This window comes from Petaurus breviceps, unplaced genomic scaffold (genome assembly GCF_028583685.1).
Source record: "Petaurus breviceps papuanus isolate PSGF00001 unplaced genomic scaffold, PetGlider_PUasm1.0 112, whole genome shotgun sequence".
Taxonomy (NCBI): Eukaryota; Metazoa; Chordata; class Mammalia; order Diprotodontia; family Petauridae; genus Petaurus; species Petaurus breviceps.
The window spans coordinates 132,172-144,409 of NW_027185601.1; positions in this window are offsets into that span (position 1 = coordinate 132,172).

Genomic DNA, 12,238 nt, shown 5'->3' on the forward strand with positions numbered 1-12,238 from the left:
GGAGTGACTACCCACTACAAGAAAATCAAGAATCCTTGAAATAGTGAAGTATGGCAATATGATGATACTGGAAATTACTTCACTATGATGATGAAACTGAAAGTTTATTGGGGAAGGTACAGAATTAATCCAGGTCAGGATGATTTTAGCTTTAATTTTTATATTTCTAAACTGTAACTTTCACTTTTGCAGAATATATTAAGATAGGATGAAGAGACAAGGTTTTTGAGAAGGACATATAACTGATAACTAGAACAAGAAAAAATAGAATTCATAGGGAAAATAAAAACATCAGAGTGCTCTGAGTAATGAAAAAGAGCTAAATTTGGAATATCCTTGCATGAACCACACTGTATTAATGATCTCAACCTGATTGGATTTAACATGCTAACAAGAGGGGCAGAAAAATACATACATACATACATGCATACATATACATATATAACTACAGTTGTCAAATTTTATTTAAATTTAATATTTTATTTTCCCCCAATTACATGTAAAAAAAAAGATTTTCAACATTTGTTTTTAAAGTTGAATTCCAAATTCTCTCACTCCCTTTTCACCCACCTCTTTGAGAAGGCAGACAATTTGATATAGTTTGTACATGTGTAGTCATGCAAAAATGTTTCCATATTAGTGATGTTGTAAGAGAAAACATAGACCAAAATAAAAACTCAAGAAAAATAAAGTTTAAAAAAGTATACTTTGATCTGTATTCAGGCTCTATCAGTTCTTCCTCTGGGGATGTATAGCATTTTTCATAGTAAGTCTTTCAGAGTTGTCTTGAATCATTTTATTGCTGAGAGTAACTAAGTCATTCATGGTTTATCATCTTACAATATTGTTACTGTGTACAGTATTCTCCTGGTTTTACTCATTTCACATAAGTTCGTATAAGTCTTTCCAGGTTTTTCTGAGAGCTTCTAGCTCATCTTATAGCACAATAACATTCCATTACAATCATACAACACAAATTGTTCAGCCCAATTGATGGGCATCCCCTCAATTTCCAATTACTTTCCACAAGAAAAGAGCTAATATATATATATGTATACACACACATATATTTGACCATAGTTCCAAATTACTCTAAATAATGGTCGAATCTATTCACAACTCCACAGTGCATTAGTTTCTCAATTTTCCCACATCCCCTCCAACATTTGTCACCTTCCTTTTCTGTCCTAGTAGTCAATCTAATAGGTGTGAAGTAGTAACTCAATATTGTTTTAATTTGCATTTCTCCAATCAGTAGTGATTTAGAGCACCTTTTCATGTGGCTATAGATAGATTTGATTACTTCATTTGAAAACTGACTTCATATTTTTTGATCGTTTATCAATCAGGGAATGGCTCTTATTTTTATAAATTTGACTCATTTCTCTACATATTTGAGAGATGAAGCCTTTATCAGAGAAACTTGCTTCATTTTTTTCACAGTTATGATTGCTGACTGTATTTCCTTCCATTATATTTCCTCCTCCCCATTTATTCTGTTCTCTCTCTCTTTTCACCCTGTCCCTCCTCAAGATTGTTTTGCTTCTGACTATTGTCTCCCTCCAATACACCCTGCCTTCTATCAGCACCCCATCTTCTATCATCCCCTTCCCCTATTACTTTCCTATAGAGTAAGATAGATTTCTATACCCAATTGAGAGTGTATGCTATTCCCTCTTTGAGACAGTTCTGATGAGAGTAAGGTTCAAGTGTTTCCCACTGCCTCCTCTATCTTCTCTTCCACTGTAAACACTCTTTCTTGTCTCTTTTATATGAGATAATTTACTCTATACTAAATTTACTGTATTCTACCTCTCCCTTTCACTTTCTCCCAGTGCATTCCTCTTTGTCACCCCTAAATTTTTTTTTTTAAGATATCATCCCATCATATTCAACTCACAGCTATTTCATTTGTCTATATACACTCCTTCTAACTACCCTGATAGTGAGCCTTTTGTGGATTATGGCTCTCCAGATTTTATTTTAGGGCATTATTTAAATGTCTTTGGAGGGATTAGGGAAGAGCTCAGGGGTGTCCTCCCTTTTCTCCACCATCTTGGCTCTATCCCCATTGTCTAATTTTAGAAAAGGAAAGATGATAATGTGTCTGTTAAAGAGAGAAAAAATGAAATGTCATTTAAGTAATTATTTTTTTAAAATTTGGAAACTAGCAAAAGAGTAATAATTAGGAATCCTTGAATTCCTAAAAAATGAGAATTTCAGAATCTTTAAAATTTTGAGCCCCCTTTCAAAGCAGTTCATCAGAGCAGGTCTTAACAGTAGATCTCTTAAAGAGGAACTGAAAGAGGATGTGAGTGGAGAATCATATTCACACATTTTTATTAAATAAAAATTTGTGGATAGAAATTTATAGAATTTTCCTAGTCAAATATAATTTTAGGTGATTTTTACTTGGGTGTTCTTCACACACATTGCCACATTCTCTTCTATATGTCTGTCCTACCATCTTCCAGATGTTTAACCTCTTATATTTTATTAGTTTTTTTCATTCTCCTTAAAACATAGGATCCCTGTTTTTTAAGCCCTGAAAACAATTCAATTCCTTTCCAGAATTAATGTATAGTTATATTGGTTTTACTAGTTTCTGTCATTTCAGAAAGCAATTCTGGAAATCAGGAGGAACTGAGTTCAGTCCAGCTTCTAACAATGACTGTAAATAGTGGGGAAATTTCTCAGTGTTCTAGGCCACTGGTGTCAAACCCAAATAGAAATGGGGCCATTACACAATACATAAGCATCCCTGCAACAGCATATTGAGTTAGAAAGTGACATATCAATGTTTTTTTATGTTTTGTTGGATTTTTTTTTTGTTATTGTTAAATATTTCCCAATTACATTTTAGTCTGGTTCTACCTACACTCAGCAGCAGTACAGGGCAGTGTTTAGCCAGGGACAATGTATTTGAGACTTCTACTTTAGGCAACTCTCTAAGACTACAATTTGAAAAAAAAAAAGGTAAACTGCATTGGTAGAGGGAGTTTGCTCACTTGTGAGTTCTACAGCAATGAAACTGTAAGTTCTGTCCTTATCACTGTCACTTTCCAAAAAAAAAAGAGGAAAGAAAAAAAATCTCTTGGTGGCCAACTTTCCTTAAAAAAACACATAAATTTCTAACTTATAGCTCTTGTGATGCTCCAATAATCTGACTATTGCTTCTTTGTGGTTACTAGCTTTCTCAGAAATTTAATTATATTTCTTGTTCTACAAGTGCCATTTTGGACCAGGTCAATTACCCAACATGAGAGATGTTTGTGCCATTGTGAATGGTGAATCCACATGAAATTTTAGGGCATTTTTTTTTCTATACTCCTTTGGCAGTATCTTTGAGTATGTCAATCTGGAGGCCTTATGTTTGTTTTTGGTATCACAATGTAAATATGAACTCCAGAACCTTTCCTTTTATACTACTCTCTGCCTTTAGTAAGTATACACATATATGTGTATATATATATGTATATGTATATTAAATATACATGCATATATACATATGCTCATTCATGGCTTTACAAACCTCCTGACCACCACCTTTGCAATGGATACATGTCATGATGTAGTTTTCACCATTTTCACAGACTCAGCTATGTGTTTGATAATCGAATGCCTTATTGCTACTACCTAATTGCCTCATTTGTCTAGACCATCCAGCTGTACAACTGAATTTCTCATCTATAACAGTTCATTCTTAATCACCAAGAGAAGACACATCTCTTCTTTCTCTGAGCACTCTCATATGAACTGGCTTAGAAGCAAATACTCAGAACTCAAATATGTTGTCCTTAGTTGTAAGAACTCTTCCCCAGAGACTAAGGATATCTAAATTTGTATGTACTCTAGCTCCTAGCTGGTACTGAGGACATTCTGCCTAAATTAGGTGCTCATGGTCCAAGTGTTGGTTTTGCATAAACAGTAGAGGAAAGAGTACTGTTTCATACCAGAAGACATGAGTTTGATTCTCAGCACTATCATTTATTAGTGATGTTGTTTCTGACAAGTCTCTTTACTTCTTTCACCTTATTTTCATCTTCTGTAAAATTAAGGATTTGAACTAGATTGTTCCTAAAATAACTCCTAACTCTAAAGACTATGAAATTTAGCTTAACATTCTAGGGCCTCCACTATCTGTGACCAATCTGCAACCTGTATGTTTAGTGTCATCTCACTTAATATGGACTAACCTCCAGGCAAGGATTTCTCACTTCCCTACCTCTATGTCTTGGGTTACAGCATTCCCTGTGTCCAGAATTCTTTTATCCAACATCTTTCTATTAAATTCTACCCATGGTTCAAGGTACAGCTTATTATGTCACCCTTTCCATGAAGTTGGTCTTGATCCCCCAGAAGAAATTGATTTCTCCCTATAGTACTTTCTCAAAGCATCTTATTCAATCAAGCAATCAATAAATTTTTTATTAAGTGCTTTTATGTGTTGTAGGCCCTGGTGATATGAAAACTAAGAACAATCCCTATCATTTTGTATGAAAATTATTTCCATATTCATTGTCTTCCATGATAGTCTTTGAACTATCCTAGAACTACCCTGAGGGAAGGAAACATAAATCTCTGAATTTGTTAGTCTTCTAGCACTAAATAAATGTTACAGAACAATTGTAATAAATGAATGATGTGTCCCCTAAAGGTAGCCCCTATCCCATTGCCTCCAGTTTCCTGTACCATCTATCAATTCATTGAACATTTATTAAAGTCCTATTATATTTTAGTTACTACTCTTTGGCTTATAAATGTGTTTCCTACACGTTTTATTCTCTCCATGTAATATTTAGAGGAAAGTGCTAAAGAGGAGAATAAGTGAGCCTTGATGATAACTACAATGAAGTTTCTGTGATTTTTGACTAGTATTCATTCCATGTCTTCTCTGCAACAACTTTGCCTTTCCTGGATTCTTTAGGAGTTCATTGAACTGGTTCTGGCTCATCTCTTTTACTTTTTCTCCCTTGAAATTGTGATTCACTCATTCATCCAGCAGTCAACAATGAATAATTCTTAAAAAAAGAAATCAATTTCATTTCCCTTAGGCTTGGATAGTCAAAGACATGAACTGACTAGCTCCCTCACTAAATTATGCTCCAAAAATCAGTCCCTTAAATGTAGGGATTCTTGAACAGCTTCCTCATTGTCCTGTTTTTTTTTTTAATAGGACTTGTACTGGATGGCCTGAATAGAAACTATATACATGGATATTGAGGACTATTGTACTAAGGAAGTGATCATGATATAGTGTGGTTAGTAAGAAGGATCTTGTCAAAGTTGAGACTGTTTTTTTGAGAATGAATGAATCAAAGGAATTCTAGGTGGTAAATAGCCTAATCAAAGGTGTTGAACAAAGAAGTGGGTGTATGTATATGTATACATCCACACACACACACATATATATGTGTATATATATGTATACGTACAGAGGCATAGTCACGTGTATATATGTATTTTTATAAATACATACATTCAAAGATATGCATATGTATGTGTGTATACACATACACAGTGATGATTACATGTGGTTGTGTTCTGAATAAGATAGATTTTCCCTGGAGCATGGATTAGTGTTCACTGTAGTCGTATACTATTTTATAAATAAGAACTTGGTTAAAATAATAAATCATTATCAATTACTAACATTTTCACATGTGCATTTTAGGAAAGATAACAATTTAGAAAGAAATGTAAATATAGTCGAATATCTTTATTTCAACTCTTGCTATTTGCTACTTACTTCAGTTCTATTTTATTTCTAGTCCCAAGAAAAGAACCCAACCCCAGCATCGAATGGGACCTCAGGTTCCAGAGAAAAATCCTTTCTATGACATCACTGACAGGTCGTCAGTTATCCATTACTTGAAAACTTCCAGCTAGAGATAATTCATTGTTTCCAAAGGAATCCCATTCTGCTTTTGAACAGTTCTAACATTTAGTTCCCCTACCCCCACACTATGTCAGGATAAAATTTGCTTCTCTGTAACTTTACAACCCTCCATATTTATAATTCTGTTTTAAGAGGTCAAACAAAGCTAGTCTTATTGTTCTCTTATGTACAAACTTTTAAAGCAACTAAACAGAGCTATCATATCCACAGTCTTTTTTTCCTTTCTTATAGGCTGAACATTTCCAATTCCTTCACCATCATCATATACTGAATAACCTCTAGCCTGTTGACATTTCCCCCCTAAAATGTGTCACTGAGAACTCAGTTAAATATTCCAGATATGATCTGAAAAAGGAACAATCAACTACCTCATTATGGACATTTTTTTACTCTCTTGATAACAGCATTGACATTTTTTGGCTGCTCTGTCAAACTGTTGAGTCACTTTAAGCTTTCATACATTATTATTTTTTTTTGCAGGAATGTTTAACTAGTAAAATATCTCTCATCCTCTACTATTTTGTTCTACCCAAGTATAAAACTTTAAATTGATCATTGATAAATTTCATCTCATATAACTTGGTCCATCTTCATAACCTGTCAAAATCCTTTTGGATCCAGACTCCTTATTCTAACGTGTTAGTTTCCCTACTAACTCTATGCTACCTGTCAAGTTGATGAACATGTCCTCATTCTGATAAAAATGTTGACTATGTTCAAAAATATTGAACTTATGGTTAAAGACATATTTCTGGAGAACTCCATTGGAGATATCCATCCAAGTTGACCTATTATTGATTGCTTATTTCTTTCTGTCATTCAACCAATCTTGAATCCATCTAACTTGGCTATTGCTTAGTCCACATTTTTCCATCTTGTCCACAAGGAAAGGAGGAGAAACTTTGACAAATGCTTTGCTGGATTTGAGATCTATTTTGTCTATATTCTAATTATCCTGCTAAGAAAGGAAATAAGATTTGTTTTACATTACTTCAAAAATAAATGAGTAATGGTACTCATTTTCAGGATGTTTCCACAATAACCTAACTTTCTGTACTGTCTTACAGTTTCTAGTTTTGATGCTTTTCTGCTCCATTCTGATGTTTCTTATTTCTCTACCTATACTTCTTTTAAGTCTGCATCTTAAAGTATCTCCTCCAATCAGCTTAGGTTTCTATTTCTGCTTGTTCTCTTTAGGCTGATATTTCTGGCTCACTCCTGAGCTCCCAGCTCTCTCAGATTAATCTAGTACACGTAGGGATTCTTTCTGAGGACATTCACTTTTAATCTATCACCTTCAACCAGGCTTCAATCTGCATTCAGAAAATCAATTCTTCTGCTACACATAGGCAGGGAACTTCCTGACTCTAGTTAGTGATAAATCAGTAATAAACCTTTTCTAGACAGGAGAAAACTATGTAGTTATCTTGAATTTTCTGTTCTAAGTACCTGCCCTTTAAAGACAGTTTGTTTGCCTTAAGTTACCAAAGACTATCATATATTTGCTGTCCTAGCAGATTTGTTTGCATTTTTTTTGCATGGTCTTGCCTCTGCTACAGATTTTCATCTTAAAAGACCACGACTCTTTTCTGCTGAATATTTGAAGTACATTCAAACAGAACAGAATGTGAACAGTGGTTTCTTGACAAATTACTAAAGACAGAGGGACCAGTTAGGATGAATAATAATTCATGCTGGTTGAAAACTAGGAAATGCCTTCACTTTTGGAATAGTTACCTAATTCTTTCATTTTATTTCCCTAATCTGTCTCAAGTGAACTGCAGATAGTTTATTATAGTTCTAATCCAACTAATTTTCTCACTGTGCTCTTACTACCATCCTTATTTCCAACTTATGTGTCTACTAGCATGCTGTTCTCTTTACTCATAATTCCCTATCTCTTCTCTACTTACCTATTCTGCTAGCAAACCTTCCCAGAATCCTATCCTGAACTGACCTTTCTCTTCCTGGATCTGTCTAGTACCTTTGTGTACCTTGTACCTAGTATGTTCTTTTATTTCTTCATCACATTTTGCCTTGTATTGCCATTGAATGTTTCACTGGTATAAATGTTGCCCAGAAAGATTTTAGTTTGATAGAAGGGAATATGTAAAGTACTGTTTTGATATCTCCTATGGAGCTTGGGTAGTACTTGTGAATAAGTAATAATTGAATAGAATTTCAGATTGTGCTGCTCTCTATCTTAAACTTCCTTGATTTCTCCAGCTAAGAGAATGTCTTTAATATTTTGTGTAGATGTGGAATAAGGTTCAATGTAGAAGTAAGCAGGAATTTTTCTTCTAGATGTGTCCCAACAGATGAAGGCAGTCAGGGAAAGAAGGCACAAGTAAGATTACAGTCTTGTCATTTTGGAGATACCAAAATTGTAGCTAAAGAAACAGTGGTTGAAACCATTACCAAAGAAGAGAAAGAGCAAGACCAGTATGTTGTGTGGAAGAGTGGCATCTATTCTAAATAGAGCCTGGAGTTAGCTTCAGGGTTTTTTGCCTAAAGCTGTAGAGGCCTTGTTTTTGTAGCTGCTCATCCTCACATGTTTCACTCTGCTTTCTAGATCCAGGTTCCTGAAATAAGCAGTTGGCTGACTTTTGGCAGACAATTGTGTATGATATTTGAATACAGATCCATAGGGATGAAAGAATATTGAACTCCATTGAAGTGATGATGTTAAGGAAGTGGGCCTTCCTGTCATCAGTCTCTGGTTTGGCTTGATGACAGATAATAAGATACAGCCACCTTTGATCTTGTGACCAGGGCCTGGAGATTTACTGGAATTTGTTGATAGAACTATTTCTCCAGAGTTCACATAAATCAATGTACAGGGGCGTTATTTATTCCTCTCTCCAATATAATTTGCCAGAATGAGGTCAAAAAGAAAGATGTATATGACACCTGCAGTACAAAAGAAATCTCATAAAGCCTTCTACAATTAGAATTGGTCAACTTTTAAAGAGGTGACTTTCCTTGATGTGCTAATAAGCATCACAGATGTAATCTTTTCCATTTGAGAAGTTTGGTAGATGCTGTTTTTATTCACTGCCCATTGCTATTTATTTCCACATTTCACCATGAAGGAAGAAAAGCTGGTGCCATTTAGATTTCAAAAGTAGTTCTTGAAACTCTAGAGACAACTGAGATGGAAATTAAATGTCTCTGAGTTGAACAATCTACAGTCAACATTCTAGTTCTGTAATTGTCTAGAATTTCATTTCATCTAAACCTAGGAGATTATTTGTTAATGAATAAATGCAATGATGCACGACAAGGGGTTAGGGTAAAATATACCAACTGTATAATTTCATACTAACAATAGTTTTTACTAAATTGAGAATCATCACTCTGTAAGAAGGTGTTTTCTGGGTTCATATCTTAAGCACTTCCCTACCCCTTTCTCATTCTAACCCCCTTGTACACATTGAACTTCACTCCTTGCAGTTAATGACAGTAGATACCATTCAGTTTGTAGAGGTAGGCCCAGTGGTAGATATGTCTGCCTAAGAAGAGTTATGCCTATTGGAAGAATCTGTGAAAAAGGTAATATGAGAAACTCCTACCATTTTGGCATATCACAAACTATCTGTGACTTTTAGGGCTTAATATCTAGGTAATAGTCTGAGGCATGTAAAGGTTTAATAAATGTAAAGGTAATAGTTATTTGAAGATCTTTCCTGCTCCTTAGTCCCTTGATAGGCTTAAATGAATTTGAGAACCTTCTCTGATTTGAAAATATACACTGCTCCCTAATAGGCTGAATGTGGTCACATGGAGCCTGTGGTGGAAGGTTTGTTTTTCAGGTATGCCCACACCTTGTTACTTTGTGATTGGACAGTGGGTCATGAGAGTTGTGATATTCTCTGACCTTGGAGAAGGTTATATATACCCTGAGGTGAGGTTTTGCTTTGGGGCTCACTCATAGGAAGAGTTGTGTGATTTGGCCAGATGAGATTCTGGGCAGCCATTGAACCCCCAGCTTTGAAACCCCAGATGCTGGTGCTTCTCTCTCTGGTGACTAACTAGGTATGGATGTAATGGTTAGACAGCTAGAAGCCCTGTCTTCTGAATTGTATTATTTTCTCTGTCTCTATTTTCGTCTGCTTGTAACTTCTGTTTGTATTCTCTGAAGTTCAGGGAGCTAACTTTTCCCCCTGAACTAGGTAAATTATATATGTTTGATTAAAATAAGATTGTTAACCCTTTTTTGGGTTGCTTTCCTTAAAAAAAAGTAGATCAAAGAACCTGTGCTAGCAGCCATCCTGGGTATGCTAGGGTACTTGCTGCTACAATAACTTGCTAGGGTCATGCAACTGGTAAGAATCAGAGGTGGATTTGAACCTATTTCCCTGATTTCAAATTTAGCATTCCATGCACTACATTGTGCTGAGTTTGCTAGACATAGATTATATCTTCTATTTATATGGAGTTTTACATTTGTACAATTGCACATTTTTATCCCATTTATTTTAAAATAGGAGGCAAATAGTGAATTTTGAAGGTGAGCAAGTGAAAGCCCACAAAACTGAAATGACTTGGACAAAGTCATACAGGTATTTAGTGGAAAGGGGAGATTAAAATCTATATCACCTTGCCATCTTTGTTCTGTACACGTTGCACTCTGCTACCAATAAGATGTATGAGGTAGTGATAATTACTTTACACTTCATTCATTTTTCATTTGCAAAAAAAAGAATATTGTGCTACATTTCAATTCAACAAAATTTTATTGAGCACCTATTTTGTTCAAGGCACTGGGATAACAATTGGATATCTGAATAAAAACTAATCTCTATCTTTACAGAATTATGATATACTAGACAGGAATAGTTGATCCTTAGGATCTCTTCTAGTTATAAATATCCTAGGCTGCTAGGTGACTTGCTTGTTGTGAGACAATTGGTCAAAAATAGATGTAAGAATAGAATTTAGGTTCTATAATAACCTGATTTCATGCTTTCCTTCCTATATGCCATTTTGACTTTTTGATTAAAGTATTCTTACAAATTCTCCCTTTCATTTGCATAAACAATCAAGACTGTTTTGTGCTTTAAAATTCTACCACAGAAACTGTTTGCTTTCTAATAAATAATCTTTAACCACCCACTGATTTGTTGTAACCGCATAGGGAATACCAATAAATCCAAAAGTGCATTTGAAATTTTGTACCAATTATAAATGAAGGAACCACTGACTTCTGTGTAGCTGTCAATCAGGTGAAATAGATTATTAACTTTGACAAAAATCTCTTGACAAACTGTAGAAACTATGGAAAGTATAAGTTCTCATGTGTAGTATAAGGAGTGCTTTACAGTGTTAAGATCAGACAGATATACTGGTTTGTGGATTACATTCTCATGCATGCCCATAAAATAGAAGGATTTGAAAATAGCTAGGGTATGGTTGTTCTGATATGTTTTTCTGATGAAAACTTAAAAAAACACATTTCATTATATAAAGATTTTACTATTAAAACTTACACAAATACAGCATTTACATTTTACAGGCAATTTATTCTCTTTGTGATGCTTTTCTCAACAGATTCTTAAAAACTGATCTTTGAGTATCATTGAATATCATGCTGCCTTTAGTGTGTCTTTCCCTCCTATGTGTTTAGCTGGGTCCTGCTGCTCTTTCCACATTTATTTTCTTGAATTCCATGTCTGTTTCCTCTATACTACATTGGAACAGAAGTGTTACTATCCAAAGGTGATGGCTTTATTTTTATCAAAATAGAATATTTTCCATCCTTAAAGAAAGTTGAAGTTTTGAAGTAAATCTTAAAGACCATTCTTTCCTTTTGAGTATTAAATCTGAACTTCTCGTAGCTGCCAATAGTTAGTATCTTGGATTTTGGCTTATACCTTCAATAAACAGCAATAATTCCCAGGTAGGAATAACTGAGGATACAGACAGAATATAATCTAGTCAAAATAGTTTATATATATATATATATATATATATACATATATGTATACTTCTAATTATTCTTAATGTTATCAGAAATCTCTAATTAGAATGAAAAAGCACTAATTTTTTAGTCTATATAATTTCTGTCTCTTTCTTTCTAAAATGTTACATAGAGGAACTACCCTATACGCCATATGATTTTCTCTGAATGTATTGCTATTTCATGTATAACAATATGCTTATTATATGAGAGGGCCACCTTTATTTTTCTCACATGTCATTGAAGATGTCTTTAACACTATTTCTTGTGCCTCAGTTATCATCAGAAATATAACTTCTTAAATACACTAAGGATTTTTGTACTTACTTTGGATCAACCCCGAATCATGATTTTTCTGTGATCATTAAGTTCCATGACTG